This window comes from Medicago sativa, chromosome 1 (genome assembly GCF_051527215.1).
Source record: "Medicago sativa cultivar Bolivia chromosome 1, Bolivia_mono, whole genome shotgun sequence".
In the NCBI taxonomy this organism is placed as follows: domain Eukaryota; kingdom Viridiplantae; phylum Streptophyta; class Magnoliopsida; order Fabales; family Fabaceae; genus Medicago; species Medicago sativa.
This window is the reverse complement of record NC_140749.1, coordinates 2,391,329-2,412,427: the sequence shown is the minus strand read 5'-3', so window position 1 is coordinate 2,412,427 and position 21,099 is coordinate 2,391,329. Positions and strand designations below refer to the sequence as shown.

General features: G+C 34.1%; 2 pseudogenes across 1 annotated transcript; both read left to right on the top strand.

The window, feature by feature from the left end:
• The first annotated feature begins 8,661 nt into the window (after nt 1-8,661).
• LOC146951685 (uncharacterized) lies at nt 8,662-11,980 on the top strand (annotated as a pseudogene). The gene has a single exon (XR_015025024.1). The product of XR_015025024.1 is annotated as an uncharacterized LOC146951685 (transcript).
• A 2,088-nt stretch (nt 11,981-14,068) lies between these two features.
• On the top strand, nt 14,069-14,936 carry LOC146951684 (secreted RxLR effector protein 161 pseudogene; annotated as a pseudogene).
• The last annotated feature ends 6,163 nt before the right edge of the window (nt 14,937-21,099 follow it).

The window sequence follows — 21,099 nt, the reverse complement described above, 5'->3', positions numbered from 1 at the left end:
TGAAAGTCTCCATACACACTTCACTCGTAACATAAAAGCGATTGTTTTACTTAGTTACCACCTAAACACAGTTTAATAATTTTTAAAAATCTATGTAACTTACTAGTTTCCAATAATTGATTTTTTTTTCCCATTGACTCCAAAGAATGATTAAAACTGAAACAAATAAATTTATAGATTTTTTTCGAAGATCCAACATAAAAACTCCAACAAAACCACAAAGTACTTGACATTTATTCATTCATCATCAATGGAAAAGTTTCATAAAGAAATCATGTGCTAGACTCCTACTCAACAGTCTTACCAATCCACCTTTTTACAACAGTAAGGACATGTCTATCGATAAATTTGAAAACACCTTGAAATGGAATTACAGTTTCAGGGACTTCATCTTCATCTGCTAAGATCTTTGGCAGCCAATAAACTTCGACCCCATCTTTAAAAATTGGTTTCTTGAGCTTCATGTATTGCCTTCCTCTAAGTTCACTTAGTGGCAAAGGTGGTGAATTCCATGGACGCAAAGGCATCAAATCCTTCAATGAAATCAATTTTGGCTTCTCCTTGGAAATTGAACCCATCAAAAAACTATGTGAAAATCACCTATGTTGGCAGTATTATATATTTGAAAGAGACCGTTACAAATTTGAAAAATATAAGTTTTCAGAATTTCCAATAAGGTAATAAAATGAAAACGTTGTATTTTTATATGTAAATCACATATAATATATTTGAATATGTAAGAAAGTCATGCATCAGTCAATTATCATGTGACTTAATAATATAAAAAATAAAATAAAATAGAAGGTTCTATTTTAAATCAAATATATGGGTGACACGGTCAAAATAAAAAAAATAAAAAAGATTGAATGGTGAGAAAATATTTTCGTTAAAAATATTTAAATAAAATTGTATTTACAACAACAAACAAAACTCTTTGAAGAAAAAAAAATTTAGATAAAAGAATATGGGTCCATTTGCAGGTTAAAATATGGGAGATAAATTATAGAATATAGAGTTGAATAAAGATATGGTAGAACAACTTAATAGACAACCATGTACACAATTTTTATATGGAGTAATAATCAATAAAACAATAACAATAGAAATCAATGAAAGCTTAATTAAATTATGAAGCATAAAAAGTCCTGAATGTGTCCATTTGGTTGTTGTGCAAATGATAATACTCCATATGTTCCTTTTTAGTGTCGTTTTAGAATAATGCGTTCAAATCCAAGAAATGGATTTTTGGAGTTTTTTTCAATTATACTAACATTTTAATCTACCAATAAATTCATTTTTTTTACGCACACCCTCTCTTTCAAATAAAGTTGACGCAATATCTTTCTTCTATAACAAACAACTTCCGGTTACTCTCTCTCTCTCTCTCTCTCTCTCTCTCTCTCTCTCTCTCTCTCCCCCTCCCTCCCTCCCCAACGAGTCTTCCATTTTTTCTTCTTTTCGAACTTTCATTGATTTGTTATTCTGCATTTGATTTTTTTTAACAATGTTACTCATCTTATTTATAGAATTTCAATTGTCCATTGAACTATTATTATAGGCAAAAAAATTTGTTTCATTTATATTTTTCGATAACAAAAAACAAACTTTATTTAAAAAAAAAACTTGAATCTTCCATATAAATAACATTAACCAGTGTGACTGAAAAAAAGTAAATGTGAGTAATTGAGAAATATTATAATTGACAAATTATAACCTTATAATATCGAGATGATAATTAAATAGAAAAGCAAAATCGGTATTGGGAACTTAAAATAGATGTCATATAAATATTCAAATGAAGAGCCTAGTTTTTTTTTTTTGCGGTGGCCGTGGTTTGATCCTTGGACTTTGCATATATTATGCATTGTCCTTACCAACTGAGCTGAGCTCACGGGGACTGAAGACCTGATGAGATAAATCCGCAAGTGCACGATTTACCGAAGTAGTAATAAAAGAGTATCGTTCCGACAGGGAGTTATGAATTCAATTAACTTTCAACAATGATTAGAAACGAGTTTTGAGTTATAAAGTTTGGATTTTCAATTAAAAGAAAATAATAAAAATAAAAGCGCCTTGGAGTTATTGGTTCATCTAAATAACAAGCCCTTCACAAACAAACCCTAAACCATAATTTTATATTGGATTTACTTTCTAAAGACAAGTTTCTCTTAGGCCTATCACATCTCCTTTCGGTTTTAGTGAGTGTGTTCCTTTAGCAACCACGCCTATTCTCATGGTTGATTGCTATTGGAATCCTTGAAGAACGAAACTTTATTTGTCTCAAGGTTTGCTAGACTATTCTCATGTTTAACAATCCTTGTCTAATTTCACTTGTTCCAATATTAAAACTCCACTTTCGCATTATGAATTGATATTTGAGATGATGAATTAACAAATACTAACCCTCCACTTTTGCTTCATGAGTTTGATATTTTTTAATTCATTACAATAACGGTGAAGTTAGATTAGAAAATAGATTTATAAAATTAGGGTTCAAGGCTTGGTTTGATTAGGGTTATGTCATTTAGACTTACCCAACAATCCCAAGACAAGAAGAGTCTACTCACTCACGTTTGAAGAAGAAGAAGAAGAAGAAGAAGAAGAAGAAGAAGAAGAAGAAGAAGAAGAAGAAGAAGAAGAAGAAGAAGAAGAAGAAGAAGAAGAAGAAGAAGAAGAAGGGTGAACTTTTATTCAAAGAAACAATTGTCACTATTGAATTCCAAGAACAAAAGATGATTTGTTATGATAGCTAGCTACTCTATTTTTAGTTTACAATGACTTAATTCTTAAGTAATACATCACTAGAATGTTCCACAAGAAACCATGAGTTTTTAGGTCGGAAGTAAACTAATAGGTAGTTTGTCTTTGAAGCAGAAGCAGCAAAAGAGTGTCCTTGGGGAGTGGCACGACCGTGTGGCTGGTGGCACGGGCCGTGCCAAGCTTCTGACTTGGGGAAATTGTATTTTTCGTCTTCAATCTTTGTATTTTTGACCCGAATCAGCTCCAAATCCTCTTTCTTTTCCTCCAAGACTCATTCTTTCAATTATCCGTTCCTGAAATTAAATAACTTGCAATTGAAGTAAAATAGTTCTAAAAAGGAAATAATATTAAATAAAAAGGAATCAAATCTAAATAAAACGGACTCAAATATTATATTAAAAACGCTAATTATTGACTCATCAAACTCCCCCACACTTGAATCTTTGCTTGTCCTCAAGTAAAAGGCATAAACATAGCAGCAATAACAGGATTAACATATGACAATACAATTAAAAACTTATGTCTCCTCTAAGGCTTTATTTCAAGTGTACACTAATCACAACTTAAAGTATTCCTTGTGAACCTATTCAACCCAACAACAAGTCTCAAGTGAGTGTGTGTGTGTGTGTGTGTGTAGTGCAACCCTTTTCTTGGTCCTGTATAAGACAGATATTATGAGAAAGCAGGTTCTAACCTTAACACTAAAATAACCGAGAAAAGTTCTTTTTTCATTTCATATAAGAGAGATGAGAATTATATGATCATTGGATCATTTGACATTTTAAGAAGGAATTGCAGAAGCTACATTTGATTGTCAAGGAAAACACCACCTTCACGTGGGAAGTCAGTGAGGGGGTATCCTTCCCCCCAGATCCAATGATGTCTCCCCTAAGGCCATTTGACTGTACACTTAAACATATGTGGCGTGTTGAGTCAACTTTTTTTGATTACGTGGCACGCTGACTGTATAATTATTTTAATTTTTAATTTTTTTATTAAATCTCACTTATATGTCCTTTTTTATTTACAATTAAAAAAACTTAAAAAAAACAAAAAAAAAAATCCATTTTTTTAATTCCTCTCTCTTCTCACTTCTCTTATCTTCTCACGTCCCCCATCCCACTCTCTTCTCCCTTCTCCCTTCTCTTTTCCCTTCTCACTTCTCTTCTATTTTCTCGTCCCTCATCTCTCTCTCTCTCTCTCTCTCTCTCTCTCTCTCTGTTCTCTTCCCTTCCCACTTCTTTAACTTCGTCCCCCATCTCTTCTCTTCTCCTCTCTCTTCTAACCCCATAAATTAAAATCCAAACCCAAAAGTTTAAGCAATTTTACTGTTCTTGAAAGACAAACAGAGGCAGTATGAATTGAAGAGAGTGAAGTTTTGATTCTTCAAATTTGTGATAAGGGTTTCTGACGAATTGAAGAGTTGGGGTTGTTGTTTTTGCGTGTTGTTGGGTTGTTGTTTTTGCGTGTTGTTGTTGTGGGTTGTTGCTGTAATTTGAGAGGGAAGAAGGATTTGTGTTTCTGGGTTTGTGTTTGTTGTTGTTGTTTGTGTTTCTGGATTTAAGAGGAAAAGAGAAGGATTTGTGTTGTTGTGGGTTGTTGATGTGTGGTGTTGTTGTTGTGTTGTGTTGTGTTCTTGAAAGAGAAAATGAGATTGGGGGAAGAAGATGATGAGGTAAAAAATTGGGGATTGGGTTTGATGATGAAAAGAAGAAGAAGAAGAAGAAGAAGGAGGAGGTGAGGGAAGGGAAAAGAGGAAACACGCTGCAGAAAGAGGGAAGAGAGAAGAATTCCATATTTTTAATTAACAATAAGGGTATTTTCGGTTTTTCATTTTTTTAACAATATTTATTATATAAAAAATTATTATGATGTGTTAAAAAAAATTAAATAAAAATTAATATTAAATTTAATGGAAATTAAAAAAATAAAAAATACCATGTCAGCACGCCACATCATCAATTTTATTCAGTCAGATGCTGACTATTGGCTGTGGGGGGTAAATCAAGGAATCTTTAAATTACAAGTGGAAATCTACAAGTTTTTTTTTTTTACAGGGGGTAAACCAAAAGTCCCCCAAATGGTAGGGGGTAAAAGTCTATTAACCCTTTAGATTTTTTATTTATATTTTATCATATTTCAGTTTTTTAGATGTTAAATTACATGATATTAGAGTAAATGAGTAAATTATCTTTTTATCAATCATATTGTGCCAGGTCCTAAATAGATTAGATTAACATTCTAACAAGATAGAGTTGAATCAAAGTTGAGTGGTTAGAACTTAGTCTTGTAATCTCAATTCAAGTATAGAGTTTAAAGCTCATCAAAAATTGTTGTAAAATTATTATTAGTGCCAATTTGATTAACAATTGTTTCACCTTCTCCAATCTTTTTAAAATATATATGCTAATTTTTTACCCAACTCATATACAAGATAAGAATTTTAACTAGAGAGATGAAATATAACAAGTTTAAGATTAAATTATTTTTTTTTGAGAGAAAAGATTAAATTATTATATTTTGTTATCTCATCAAACACTAAATTGAGATCAGACCCTACATTTTTTTAGTTCAATTTTTTTTTTCTTATCAATATCTTCACTAGTTTTATAGCTTTGATTTCTTTTAATATGCATAAAACTAAGATAGAAGAAAATATTTTAAATTACGTTAGTGTAAAGGGTGACTTAGTCAAAATAAATTCAAAATGTATAAATATAGTGACAAATATTTTTGTTAAAAATATTTAGAAAAGAATTTTATTGTGAAAATATTTAGTTAAGTCACTTTTCTTCTTAAGCTAAAAGAAAGTTCATTTGTCCTTGTGAGCGTAGCGCAATTAGTGGTAAGAACAATACATAATATACGTAATGTCTGAGGTTTGAACCCCTACACCACAAAAAAAAGTTTATTTAAGAAAAAGCGAAATAAAAAATTTGGGAGGACGTAAAGCCTAACCCAGAACAAAATAAAGAAAAAAAGACAAAATGAAAAGAAAAAAGTTAAAAAAAAAAACTAAGAAAAACACAGCAGATGCTCTACAAATAGTCTTGTATTCTACCCTTAACTGAACTTCCTTCTGCTTAAACTTTTTCTTGACCTTAGACACCACTTCTATAAAAGGCTCTTTGCTTAGAAGCAGAACGATTGTTTCAACAATTACTTTCTCCGTTGCCAATTATAAGTACATTTTGTTTTTTTACGTTATTTCAATTAATGATGTATATGATCTATATTATGGACCACATACATCATTAATTGAATGAACCTAAAAAATCAAAATTTACTTATAATTGACAACGAAGGGATTACTAGTTGTCGTTATATGTTCCTCGTAAGTGTAAAACCTATGCTTAGGAGTTTGGAGCATTATTTCCCTTCCAAGCATACTTCCTTAATATTAGGATATTAATCAATAACTGTTGTTCAGTTTCTGAAGTGCAGCTTCTGAACAGCAGCTTCTGAAGTGCAGCCTCTGAACATCAGCTAGCTTCTGAAGTGTAGCTTCTGATGTGTAGCTTCTGATGTCTTCAGAAGCTGGGTCTAGTAACAAACCTTGGTTAGCTTGTTAACCAAGGGAGTTAGTTTGTTAGAGGAGTTTGTTACAACGTCTAGTTGTATATATACTCACTCATATGTTAAAAATATAAGAGAATGTGTGTGAATCAATAAAAATTTCTATTAATTTTCTCTCTTTCAGCTTGACAAACAATTCTGTTATTTCTCATCTTGCTTAAAACAGCTTATTCTTCATAAGCACTTTTGCTGCGCAAAGAACATAGTGATTGTTCTAACAATTGGCATCGAGAGCCTGGTTGAATCTTGGGAAACACGAGTGAAAGTGAGGGGAATCATCATCGGGAACCAAAGAGTGAGGTGTGTGTATTGATTTCTCTGTTTTTCTGAGATTTAGCAAGATGAACACAAACAGTTTTGGATCAAATATCTTGATTCTTGATGGCAAGAATTGGGAACTATGGATCGCTTTGATGAGATCGTTGTTTGGCGCGCAAGATGTGAGTGATCTTGTTCAGAATGGGTTTGAAGAACCTCCTGCAAATGCTACTGATGTGCAGAGAGCTGCATTCAGAGAAAACAAAAAGAAAGATTGCAAGGCTCTGTTCTACATTCAACAAAATGTTGATAATCAACACTTTGAGAAGATAACCAAAGCAATAAGATCAAAAGAAGCATGGGATATTCTTGAGAATTATCACAATGGGGGAGAAAAAGTGAAACAGGTCAAGCTGCAATCATATAGAAGGAAGTATGAAATGATGCAGATGGAAGAATACCAGAAGGTGAGTGATTATTTCTCAAAGATGATTGAAATCGTGAATTTGATGAAGAACTGTGGTGAAAACATTTCTGATCAGATGGTAGTTGAAAAGGTGCTGAGATCTTTAAGCCAAAAGTTTGACTTCACAGTAGTAGCAATCCAAGAAGCAAAGGATGTGAAAACTATGAAGATTGAAGAATTGCAGAGTTCTCTGGAAGCACATGAACTGCTGGTAATTGATAGAAGTTCTGAAAGATCAGTTCAGCAAGCCCTTCAAGCTCAAACAACCAAGAAAGAGGGAAATCACAAGAATTCCAAGAAAGGAAAGGGTAAACCAAACTGGTCCAACAATTCAAAATCCAAGGCTGATAACAAAACTGAATCTTCTAAAAGAGGAGGTTTTGGGAAAAATCAGAACAAGAAAAAGGATTTTGATAAGAGTAAGGTTCAGTGTTATAATTGTGACAAGTTTGGATATTTTGCTGATGAGTGTTGGTTCAAGAAAGATCAGAATACTGAAGAAGCCAATATTTCTCATGGAGGTGACCCTGATGCAGTTTTGTTAATGGCTGCCACATGTGAAGATAGGATGAAAGGTGAAGAGTGGTACCTTGACTCTGGGTGTTCTAATCATATGACAACTCATAGAGAGTGGTTAACTAATTTTGATGCTAGCAAGAAAACTAGTATCAAATTGGCTCACAATAGGAAGCTTGCATCAGAAGGTAGTGGTAACATAGTGATGAGGAGCAATTTTGGTGGTAAAGTGATAATTGAAGATGTGTTCTATGTCCCAGATATAAAGTGTAATCTGATGAGCATAGGTCAATTAGTGGAGAAAGGATTCTCAGTTTCAATGGAGGGTGAATCTTTGAAACTGTTTGATCCAAAGAAGAATCTGGTGTTGAAATCTACTTTGTCAAAGAACAGAACCTATAGATGTAACATATCAAGCAACAGGATGATGTGTATGTCTGCAACTGTCATTGAAGATGCTGAAGCATTGTGGCATTTGAGGTATGGGCACCTAAACTTTAGAAGTCTTAGTGAATTGAGTTCTAAAGAGTTAGTGAATGGTTTGCCAAAATTGAATGCCGAGAAATCCATATCTGAAGTATGTGTGAAGAGCAAGCAAAGTAGATTACCCTTTGTATCTGATGCACCTAAAAGAGCAAGTGAAGCACTGCAAGTTGTTCATTCAGATAATAGTGGCCCATTTGAGGTACCTTCTCTTGGTGGTAGTAAGTACTTCATTACCTTTATTGATGAATTCACAAGAATGATTTGGCTATTTACTATTAAGCTTAAGAGAGAAGCTTTAGAAACATTCAAAAGATTCAAAGTCTTAGCAGAAAAGGAAAGTGATAAATCTATTAAGATTTTGAGGACAGATGGTGGAGGAGAATATACATCAAAGGAATTTTAAGCTTTCTGCACAAGTTAAGGAGTTGTTCATGAAGTGACTGCTCCATATACTCCTCAGCATAAAGACAAAACAGGACTCTGCTAAACATGACCAGAAGCATGCTTAAGCAGAAGAATTTTCCACATAAGTTTTGGGGTGAAGCTGTTGAGACAAAATCCTTATTTGATGTTTTAAAGATTACAAACATATTATATTTATTTAATCTTATTATCTACTAATTCATTTGGTGAGAATTTGTTTCATGAGAACAATCTGAGAACGTTCTGGCAAATACGATGAAAATAAAACGGTACATCAAAAGTGAACAAGTCTGCACAGCAAGAAAGCATGGCAAAATAGCATTTAATAAATGTCTCTTGGGCCTTAGGAAAAGGGTTCGACCCATTTGGATCCAAAAAGCCCATTAAAGAATAAATGCACATGGCTTAAAGCATGACATCACTAAAGCAAAGGACAATGACATCATCTGCATTGGGCAACAAGTTATACAGCTCATAACAGCTGGTTATCTCATACGCAAGCAAGCAACAGTGCTGTAAAAGCCAGGCTATTCATACAGAACATTCTGAGAACGTTCTGGCTATTTTAAAGAAGAAAAGAGAAATCAATTGAGTCTTTGGACAGCTATCAAAAACGTGTCCAACAGCTCTATTTTCTCCCTTGATCACCAAGACACTCCTCACCTATAAATACAAGGGCCTTTGAAGGTTATAAGCAAGAGTTTTGCAAGCTAATATCTCTCTAAGTGAAAATCATCACTACAAACAAAGCTCTTCGCAAACAAAGCAAATTCCAAGCTCTCTCACTATATCTCTTGGATCTTCTCTTTCGAATTTGCTATTGTAAAACTCAAACAAAGAATTGAATATTTATTTGATCCTACCAAATCTCATTATACAAAGTGTGTTGTACTTCTCAAAGTCTATTGGGCTTAATAGTTTTGAGATAGAAAATTCCAACCTTTCTTTTGCTAGTGCGCAAAGAATTGTAGAAGTCTATTGAGGTTGATAATACAGGTGTAACGGACTGATCTGGTATGATCAAGATCTTATAGTGATAGTCAGAAGTTTCTGTTAGCAAGAAAACTATAGTGGATAATCTCACACGAGGTGTGGGGACTGGAAGTAGTCGGGTTTGGTGAACCAGGATAACTCTCATGTGTTATTCTTCTTTCTCTCTCTCTTTATTTAAAGTTACACAACACACACACACTTTATCACACCTACATTAATCTCCAGAACATTCTGGTCCAAGATAAAACAATTACTTAAATATTTGACTAAGGTTTAAAATCAGCATATAATATTGTTTTATCATTCTGTCATCATTCTCCAGAACATTCTGGTCTTTGTTAAAATAAACTTATATTTTAACTTAACATCATTTTTCTCATTTTGCTTATAATCATTCTTTAGAACATTCTGTTTTGATTAAATTGTTATATACTCTAAACTTGTTGAACTAACGTACACCAAGAACATTCTTGAGTATATAAATCTAAACTTAAATTTCAAGAATAATTTTTAAAAGGGTCACAATTCAAACCCCCCCCCCCCCTTTATTGTGACGTTTATTGCTACTTCAATTGGCATCAGAGCCCGGGCTCTACAAAAACACCTAACAAGTGTTGGAGGAAAAGATTCAGGAAGAAGGCAATGTCAAAAGAAAAGTATATACCAGAAGGTCTATCATGCACAAGACCACCATTCTTCAATGGAAAGAACTATTATTTCTGGAAAGGAAAAATGGAACTATTCCTTAGATCCCAAGATGTGGATATGTGGAAAATAATCACAAATGGGAATCATGTACCCATGACAACTGATGCAACAACAAAGGTGGAAACAATTACACCAGAAGCATCATGGTCAAAAGAAGATAAAGAAAAAATACTCCTAAACTCTAAAGCTCGACTCTTTCTATCATGCGCACTAAGCATGGAAGAAAGTGAAAGAGTTGATGAATGTGATACTGCAAAAAAGGTTTGGGACACTCTAAAAATCCATCATGAAGGAACTAGTCACGTAAAAGAAACAAGAATAGACATCGGTGTAAGAAAATTTGAAATCTTTGAAATGAACGAAGATGAGAACATTGATGAAATGTACTCCAGATTCACATCCATTGTGAATGAAATAAGATCACTTGGAAAAACTTATACCACTCATGATCGGATAAGAAAAATATTAAGATGTCTTCCAAGCACATGGAGGCCCATGGTAACTGCAATCACACAAGCTAAAGACTTAAACTCTTTAGCCCTTGAAGATCTCATTGGATCATTAAAGGCTCATGAGACGTTACTTCAAGATGATAAACCATCAAGGAAAGGAAAGATGGTTGCTCTCAAAGCATCTAAAAGCGAACAAGAAGATGCCATTACACAAAGCGAAGGAATCAAAGAATCCAACGAAGAAGAAAACATCCAAGGAGAAGCAGAAGACGAACTAGCTCTCATCACAAAGAAGATTCAAAGAATGATGAGAAGAAGAGATCAGATAAAGAAATACTTTCCTAACAAGAAAGACAACTCAAAAGGAGAAATTGACAAAAGTCAAGTAACCTGCTTCGGATGCAACAAACTAGGGCATTACAAAAATGAATGTCCATTAAAGAAGAAGACTCAGAAGAAATCTCCCTACTCAAAATCGATGTTTACATGGGATGATCTTGAAGAACCAAAAGATGAAGACACTGAAGCCAACATGGTTCTAATGACGAATTCAGAAAACGAAGAGGTAATTCTTTTTGACCAACCTCAAGTATACAAAGAGTTAGAAAATAAATTTGATAGTCTTCTATTTGATTCAAACTTTTTAACAAACAAATGTCACTCTTTACAAAAAGAAATTTCTGATTTAAAGGAAGAAAAAGAAAAGCTTCAAACTTTGAATAATGATCAAAAGAAAACTATTCAAAGTCTACAAGATTCTTATTTTCAAGCAACTGAAAAAATAAAAGCCTTTGGAAAAACCAAACTTCCTGAAAACTCTAGGAATGAAAATATTGTTCTTAAAAGAGAAGTCAAAGAACTTAGAAATGATCTTTCACAATTTATAAAATCAACAGAAACATTTCAAAAAATTGTAGGTTCACAAATGGCAGAATTTGACAAAACTGGTTTAGGTTTTAATCAAATTTATGAAAAGTGTCTTATACCACAAAAATTAAAATGTTCATTCTGTAAGAAACAAGGACATCATGAATCTATTTGTTTTCATAAAAAGAGAAAACAAGAAATAAAAGTAGATCAGACTATCTCAGAACATTCTCAAGAACATTCTTCTTCATTCAAAAGAAAAGAATGCTCATATTGCAAAAGATTAGGTCATCTAGAAGTAAACTGTTTTCTCAAGATTAAACACCTTGAGATTTGTGAAGCTAACCAAAAAGGACCCACATCTTCATGGGTACCTAAGGAACCACTAACTCAAAATGCAGGGATTCTCACAAGATGCAAGAACAAAGCCATGGTACTTGGACAGTGGCTGTTCTAGACACATGACTGGGGATAAACAATGCTTCATCTCCTTCGTAAAAAAGGAAGGAGGTCTAGTAACCTTTGGAAATAATGACAAAGGACAAATTAAAGGTAAAAGTATTATTGGTAAGAAAGACTGCAAAAATTGAGGATGTTCAATATGTTGAAGGTTTAAAACACAATCTATTAAGCATAAGTCAATTATGTGATAGTGGATTTGAAGTTGTTTTTAAACCTAACATATGTATAGTAAAACATACATCCTCAGGTAAGATTTTCTTTACTGCATCTAGAAAGAAAACCTATATGCTTTATACTTAGATGATATTCCAGCTGAAACCTGTTTTATGACTCTTGAAAAAGATAAATGGATTTGGCACAAAAGAGCTTGACATATAAGTATGAAAACTATTTCAAAAATATCTAAACTGGATCTTGTAAGAGGACTTCCAAAAATTGATTTTGAAAAAGATAGGATATGTGAAGCTTGTACAAGAGGTAAACAAGTTAAAAGCAGTTTTAAAACAAATGATTTTATTTCAACCAAAAGACCTCTTGAACTACTTCACATAGATCTATTTGGTCCTGTTAGAACCGCCAGTTTAAGTGGAAAACAATATGGTTTTGTTATTGTTGATGATTTTTCCAGATATACTTGAGTTCTATTTTTAAAACATAAAGATGAAGCATTTGAAGCATTCAAAACTTTTTGTACATTAGTTCAAAATGAAAAAGAATCCAAAATCATTTCAGTAAGAAGTGATCATGGAGGAGAATTTGAAAATGCATTCTTTAAAGACTTCTTTGATGAAAAAGGAATTTTTCATAATTTCTCATGTGAAAGAACTCCACAACAAAATGGAGTTGTTGAAAGAAATAATAGAACTCTTTAGGAAATGGCAAGAACAATGCTAAATGAGTCCAACGTAGAAAAATACTTTTGGGCTGAAGCCATAAATACTTCTTGCTATATCATAAACAGGGTTTCAATTAGAAAAATTCTAAACAAAACCCCATATGAACTCTGGAAAAATATAAAACCTAACATTTCATATTTCCACATTTTTGGATGTTATTGTTATATTTTAAATGATAAAGAAAATCTAGGAAAGTTTGATTCAAAATCAGATAAAGGAATATTTTTGGGATATGCAACAAATTCCAAAGGATATAGAATTTATAATTTGAAAAATCAAACCATGGAAATTAGCATGCATGTTATTTTTGATGAGTTCGATGATTTAATAATCAACAAAGAAGATGAAGAAGAAATCTCTCAAAAGGAAGATGATAACATTCAAGAACATTCTCCACAAGTTCTTCCAAGAAGCTGGAGAACCATTGGTGATCACCCTCCTGAACAAATCATTGGAGATACATCTGATGGAATAAGAACAAGACGATCATTCATAAATAATGATGTCAACATGGCAATGATCTCTCACATTGAACCAAAGAACATACAAGAGGCAATATGTGAAGAATCATGGGTAAAAGCCATGGAAGAAGAACTCTCTCAATTTGAGAAAAATGAAGTATGGAACCTTGTTCCTAAACCTCAAAATCAATCCATCATTGGAACAAGATGGGTATTTAGAAATAAACTAAATGAAGAAGGAAAAGTTATCAGAAATAAAGCTAGATTGGTAGCACAAGGGTATAATCAACAAGAAGGTATTGATTACGATGAAACTTTTGCTCTGGTAGCCAGGTTAGAAGCAATTAGAATTCTTCTTGCATATGCATCACATAAAAATATTAAGTTATTTCAAATGGATGTCAAAAGTGCCTTTTTAAATGGATTTTTAAATGAGGAAGTTTATGTTCATCAACCTCCTGGTTTTGAGAACGCAAATAAACCTAATCATGTGTTTAAACTCACAAAAGCACTATATGGTCTCAAACAAGCTCCTCGAGCTTGGTATGAAAGGTTAAGTACATTCTTAATCAAAAATAATTTTTCTAGAGGAAAAATAGATACAACTCTTTTTAGAAAAGATGACAACACAAATTTTTTAATTGCTCAAATTTATGTTGATGACATCATATTTGGTTCAACAAATGAAAAAATGTGCGATGATTTTTCCAATCTCATGCAAAGTGAATTTGAAATGAGTATGATGGGAGAATTAAGATTCTTTCTTGGCTTACAAATTAAGCAAGAATCAAATGGCATTTTTATTTGTCAAGAAAAATATATAAAAGATCTTCTCAAAAAATATAAAATGAATGAAGCCAAAATAATGGCAACTCCCATGCATCCAACATCTAACCTAGATAAGGATGAAAATGGAAAAACTATTTCTGAAAAAGAATACAGAGGAATGATTGGATCTCTGTTGTACTTAACTGCCAGTAGACCAGATATTGTTTTTGCTGTTGGTTTATGTGCACATTTTCAAACTTCTCCAAGAGAATCCCATTTAACTGCTGTAAAAAGAATTTTTAGATACCTAGTAGGTACTACTGATCTTGGCCTTTGGTATAGCAAAGGTTCTTGTTTTGATCTTATAGCATACTGTGATGCTGACTATGCTGGAGACAAAATAGAAAGAAAAAGCACAAGTGGAGCATGTCAGTTTCTTGGGAATGCACTTATAAGTTGGTCATGCAGAAAGCAAAACACTATTGCTCTGTCAACTACAGAAGCAGAATATGTGTCAGCAGCCAACTGTTGTTCTCAAGTTCTCTGGATAAAAAATCAACTTGAGGATTTCTCTATAAGGTACACAAATATTCCAGTATTTTGTGACAATACAAGTGCAATAAATTTATCAAAGAATCCCATTCAACATTCAAGATCAAAACATATTGAAATTAAACATCATTTCATTAGAGATCATGTTAATAAAAAGGAACTTGAATTAATTTTTGTTGATACAAAAAATCAATTAGCTGATATCTTTACTAAACCTTTAGTTGAGGATCACTTTAATTTTATTAAAGAAAAATTACACATTATTCAAAATCCTTGCAAAAGGTCCAAATAGGAAAAGTCTTCTCTTCATCAGAATGTTCTGAAAACATTCTTGAAAGAAACACCCTCCAAGACAGACTTGAGGGACACGTCTCAACCATGTCCTTTCAAAAAAGTTTCTTCTACTTAACCTAGTCTCTAGGTAGAAAAGAAATTACCAATATCAAGAAAAATTACAACTCATTAATGCTCTTGTTCCCTCTCTCATCATTAAACCACTAAAAGTCACTTCTCACCTTTTTCCTCTCCCAAAACCGGTTTCTACTTTCTCTCTCTAAAACTTCCCACTCTCTTCTTTCTCTGAACCGTCTCATCTTCTTCTCTCAAACCACCACCGTACACCACTTCCTTCACCACACATGGCTCGAACCAAAGGTGCCGGAAGCACTAACCCTGACAACTCATCTCCACTTTCACCATCTCCAACTCGTTCTCCTTCTCCACCGTCTCCTCCGACGAAACCACCGTCATCCCCCACATCACCACGTTTCGATTTAACTCCACCACCAACCAAAGAAACTACTCCACTTGAAACTCCACCACAATCTCCGCTCAAAAACACTGTTGAACAAACCATGCAAGATGGTTATCTCACCACCGAAACCACATCAGAAAAAACTCCATCGAAGAATGATGAAGAACTTCCTTTCATCACTGACCCAGAATCTTTCCATCCTCTTAAGATGGTTGTGTATGTTGAACCACAACCAACTTTTGTTAACCTCAATCTCAACCCACCAACAGAAGCGGTTGAAGAATAAGAAACCGCACCTCAGGAACCTCCAAACCTGAACAAAATGGCTCCTCATCTCAGGAACGCCACCAAAAGGAAGATGCCTCCAATGAAGGCTAAATCTGCTCCTAATCCCAGACCTAGGAAATCTCTAAGGCTTCGAACAAGGAAAACCAACAGTGTGGACACAACTGTCCATGAAATCTCTGATTCAGATGAAGAAACTGAGCCACCTACTCCTTTGGTTGAGAAAACTCCTTCTCCTCTTAAGCCTAAACCTAAGAGTAGCAAAAAGGTCTCAAAACCTTCTGTCAAGGCTTCTGTACCAAAACCAAAGCCTAAACCAACTGTGAAGGACAAAGGAAAACAGAAGCAAACTGTTGAACCAGATCGTTCTCCAGAAGGTTCTTCAGAAAGCTCTTCAGATGAAGATGACAAACTGTCTTTAGATTATTCTCCAGAATGTTCTCCAAAGCACAAAACTGCCCCAAAACCAAAGAACATTAAAATCTCTCAAGGAAAGAAGGTACCTCTGTTTGATCCAACATTGAAAAAGGATTTCAAGAAGAAATGGGAAAACAGGTCTATTGGAATTGGAAGGTATTATGACTTTGTCAAACTTGAAAAAGACAAAGTTGATCTTAAGGAATATGTGGATGAGCAAGGCTGGACCAAATTTCTTCAACTTCGTGAGAGACACTACCCAAAGCTTATTCAAGCTTTCTACTTCATGGCAGAAGTCTACCCTGAGGAAAGCCTAATAGTGTCTAGGATCAAGGATGTTGAGATTCGTCTCACTCCACAGGTAATCTCTGACATTCTTGGTATCTCTAATACTGGTCGTACTGTTTTTGGTGATGATTGGTTTGAAAAACTCGAAGTAGATTCTAAGAATGTTTTCAAACTCCTTTTCAAACAAAATGTCACTGAGTTTGTTTCTTCGAACCTTCTGCCTAAACCAAAAATGTTCCATGGTATAAGTCAACACTGTGTCTTACCTAGGAATGGCAATTTTCAAAATGTAAGTCCAAATGATCTTTTAGTCATGTATCATCTCTACATGAAAGAGAAATTGAGTCTGCCTCATATCATAATTCATAACATGATTAATGTCATTCAATCTCGAAACAAAAAGTCATGTCTGCCATATGGAATGGCTCTCACTAAAATCTTCATCAAAAATCATGTTCCTTTTGAGGGTGAACAATCTCTATTTGAGTATTCTCAATTCACCCCAAAGAATCTGAGTCACATGAAGCAGGAACCTGATGTTGAGCCTCAAACTGACCTCAAAAGAAAGAGGGAAGATGAGTCTGCTCTGCAAAATCCTGTTCCAAAAAATGCTTCTGATGAACACTGAATCCCTCCAGAACGTTCTCCAGAACGTTCTCCTGTGATGGAGGAGGATCAGGAATTGCTTGCTAATTTTGGCAACAATACGTCTTTCTCAAATGTCAAGGCTTCTGAGATCCTTCAAAGCTTCACAGAAAAACCCCCGATCACAAAATCATCAAACTTGTTTATCTCTCCACAAAAGCATGAATATTCTGCTTTATTCCAACCTGACTCTGTGGACAAACTCTTTGCTCCACAAGGTTTTGATACATATGTCCAGATTGTTTCTTTCAAATCTCTTTAAACCAATCTCACTTTTCCTTCAAGGTTTACTGAGTCTCCTTCAATGGCGCAAAGGATTGTTGAGAACAATGAAAGGCCAACCAAAAGGTCTAAAGTTGAGAAAGATTGCAGCAAGACACGTAATGATCTGACTAGGGTTATTGAAGGGAATAATGCTATTTTGCATTATCTGTCTTGGCTAACTTATGAAGCTACTCTGTCAAGGAAATGGAAGAACACCATGAGTGACAAGAATGATGTACCTAGACCAGAACAGAATCCCTTTCCTGTTCCCATGTATCCCATGTTTATGCCTACCATCTCTTCATCATCTGATGCTTCCTCACCAACCATTCCACCTCCTGTTGCTGTTGCCCCTTTTCATGATGACAAAGGGGGAGATGATTTAGGGGAGTTAGGGGAATATGAATTAGGAGGACCAGGAAAACAGCTAGGATCTAGGGAAGAATAGATTAATGCTAGGCTGTTTTATTATGCTATTTTGATGTTTAAAAACTATGTTTTTAATTCTCTACTTATGTCTTTAATTATGTATGTTGATCATGATTGATTGAGGATCAAATTGCTGCTAGTATGTGCGCATATGAACAATGCTTTTTGATGTTTAGAAATGCTAGGTTTGATACCTTGTAATGATCTTCATGATTAATGAATATGTTGTTTATGTTCTACATTCTCATTTTTGCATATGAAATCTTGAATGCATGAATTGAGGGGGAGTTCTATGATAAAATTATCAAACTCAATTGCCATAAACAAATTCTGGAAATACTCTCAAAATGGCACAAAATTTTAGTTGCTAATATTGAGGGGGAGTTTTTAACAAATTTTTCAAAAACTCAAAATCAAAATCAAAATAAATTATAAATGTTTGTCATCATCAAAAAGGGGGAGATTGTTGAGACAAAATCCTTATTTGATGTTTTAAAGATTACAAACATATTATATTTATTTAATCTTGTTATCTACTAATTCATTTTGTGAGAATTTGTTTCATGAGAACAATCTGAGAACGTTCTGGCAAATACGATGAAAATAAAACGGTACATCAAAAGTGAACAAGTCTGCACAACAAGAAAGCATGGCAAAATAGCATTTAATAAATGTCTCTTGGGCGTTAGGAAAAGGGTTCGACCCATTTGGATCCAAAAAGCCCATTAAAGAATAAATGCACATGGCTTAAAGCATGACATCACTAAAGCAAAGGACAATGACATCATCTGCATTGGGCAACAAGTTATACAGCTCATAACAGCTGGTTATCTCATACGCAAGCAAGCAACAGTGCTGTAAAAGCCAGGCTATTCATACAGAACATTCTGAGAACGTTCTGGCTATTTTAAAGAAGAAAAGAGAAATCAATTGAGTCTTTGGACAGCTATCAAAAACGTGTCCAACAGCTCTATTTTCTCCCTTGATCACCAAGACACTCCTCACCTATAAATACAAGGGCCTTTGAAGGTTATAAGCAAGAGTTTTGCAAGCTAATATCTCTCTAAGTGAAAATCATCACTACAAACAAAGCTCTTCGCAAACAAAGCAAATTCCAAGCTCTCTCACTATATCTCTTGGATCTTCTCTTTCGAATTTGCTATTGTAAAACTCAAACAAAGAATTGAGTATTTATTTGATCCTACCAAATCTCATTATACAAAGTGTGTTGTACTTCTCAAAGTCTATTGGGCTTAATATTTTTGAGATAGAAAATTCCAACCTTTCTTTTGCTAGTGCGCAAAGAATTGTAGAAGCCTGCTGAGGTTGATAATACAAGTGTAACAGACTGATCTGGTGTGATCAAGATCTTATAGTGCTAGTCAGAAGTTTCTGTTAGCAAGAAAACTATAGTGGATAATCTCACATGAGGTGTGGGGACTGGAAGTAGCCGGGTTTGGTGAACCAGGATAACTCTCCTGTGTTATTCTTCTTTCTCTCTCTCTTTATTTAAAGTTACACAACACACACACTTTATCACACCTACATTAATCTCCAGAACATTCTGGTCCAAGATAAAACAATTACTTAAATATTTGACTAAGGTTTAAAATCAGCATATAATATTGTTTTATCATTCTGTCATCATTCTCCAGAACATTCTGGTCTTTGTTAAAATAAACTTATATTTTAACTTAACATCATTTTTCTCATTTTGCTTATAATCATTCTTTAGAACATTCTGTTTTGATTAAATTGTTATATACTCTAAACTTGTTGAACTAACGTACACCAAGAACATTCTTGAGTATATAAATCTAAACTTAACTTTCAGGAATAATTTTTAAAAGGGTCACAATTCAAACCCCCCATTTCTTGTGACGTTTATTGCTACTTCAGAAGCAGTAACTACTGCTGCTTACATTCTAAACAAGTGTCCCACTAAGAAGCTAAATCTGAAGGTGCCAGAAGAAGCTTGGTGTGGAAGGAAGCCTAGTGTTAAACACTTGAAAGTGTTTGGTTCCTTGTGTTATAAGCATGTACCAGATGCTAGAAGAAGCAAGCTAGAAGATAAAAGTGAAATTATGATACTCATAGGGTATCATCCTACTAGTGCATACAAACTGTACAATCATGTGAATCAGAAGGTTTATTTCAGCAGAGATGTGATAGTGAATGAAGATGAGAAGTGGAAATGGGAAAATGAACCTGAGTACAACAGTGAAATCCAGCAAAGCTACATATACCCTGATTCAAGTGATGAATCAGAAGGTGAAGATGACCATGAAGTGACTGCAGATGATCAAGAGGAAATCATAGCACCAGCAAGATCTCAAAGGAACAGAAATCCACCTGCCAGATTGACTGATTGTGAAGTAACCTCTGATAATGCAGTGAATGATGAAGGTGATTTCATTCACTTTGCATTATTAGCAGATGCTGAACTAGTTAATTACAAAGAAGCTTTGAAGACTGATGTATGGAAAAGAGCTATGGTTGAAGAACTGCAGTCAATTGAGAATAATCAAACCTGGGAGCTAGTTGACTTGCCAGACAAGAAAAAGAAAATTGATGTCAAATGGGTATTCAAAGTGAAGTTGAACCCTGATGGACAAGTATCTAAGCACAAAGCAAGATTGTTGGCTAGAGGTTTTCTTCAAAAGCAAGGCATAGACTATAATGAAGTGTTTGCTCCAATTGCTAGAATTGAAACTATGAGGTTAGTCACTGCTATTGCTTGTAAGAATGAGTGGTCACTCTACCATTTAGATGTAAAGTCAGCATTTCTAAATGGCCCACTGGAAGAGATAGTTTATGTATCACAACCACCAGGTTTTGAAATTGCTGGGAAAGAAAATATGGTGTATAAACTGCACAAAGCACTATATGGATTAAAACAGGCTCCTAGAGCATGGAATAAGAAGATTGACCAAGTTTTAACCCAGATAGGCTTTGAAAAGTGTTTAGTTGAGTTTGGTGTTTATGTTCAGAAACTTTCTGATGGAGGAACTGTTATAATTTGTCTGTATGTTGATGACTTACTCATCACTGGTAGCTCAACATCAGGGATTGAGAAGGTTAAGAAGAGACTGAAGCATGAGTTTGAAATGACTGATCTGGGTGAACTTTCATTCTTTTTAGGAAAGGAATTTGTGAAATTGAAAGCTGGGATGGTGATGTATCAGCAGAAATACATTGGTGAATTGCTTGATAAGTTTGAAATGAAAAACTGCAATACAGTTTCAAATCCATCAGAAACAAACTCAAAGCTGGATGAATGCATTGAAGAGGAGAAAGTGAATTCCATAATGTTCAGGCAAATTGTGGGATCTCTGAGGTATTTGTGTAATAGCAGGCCATACATATGCTACTC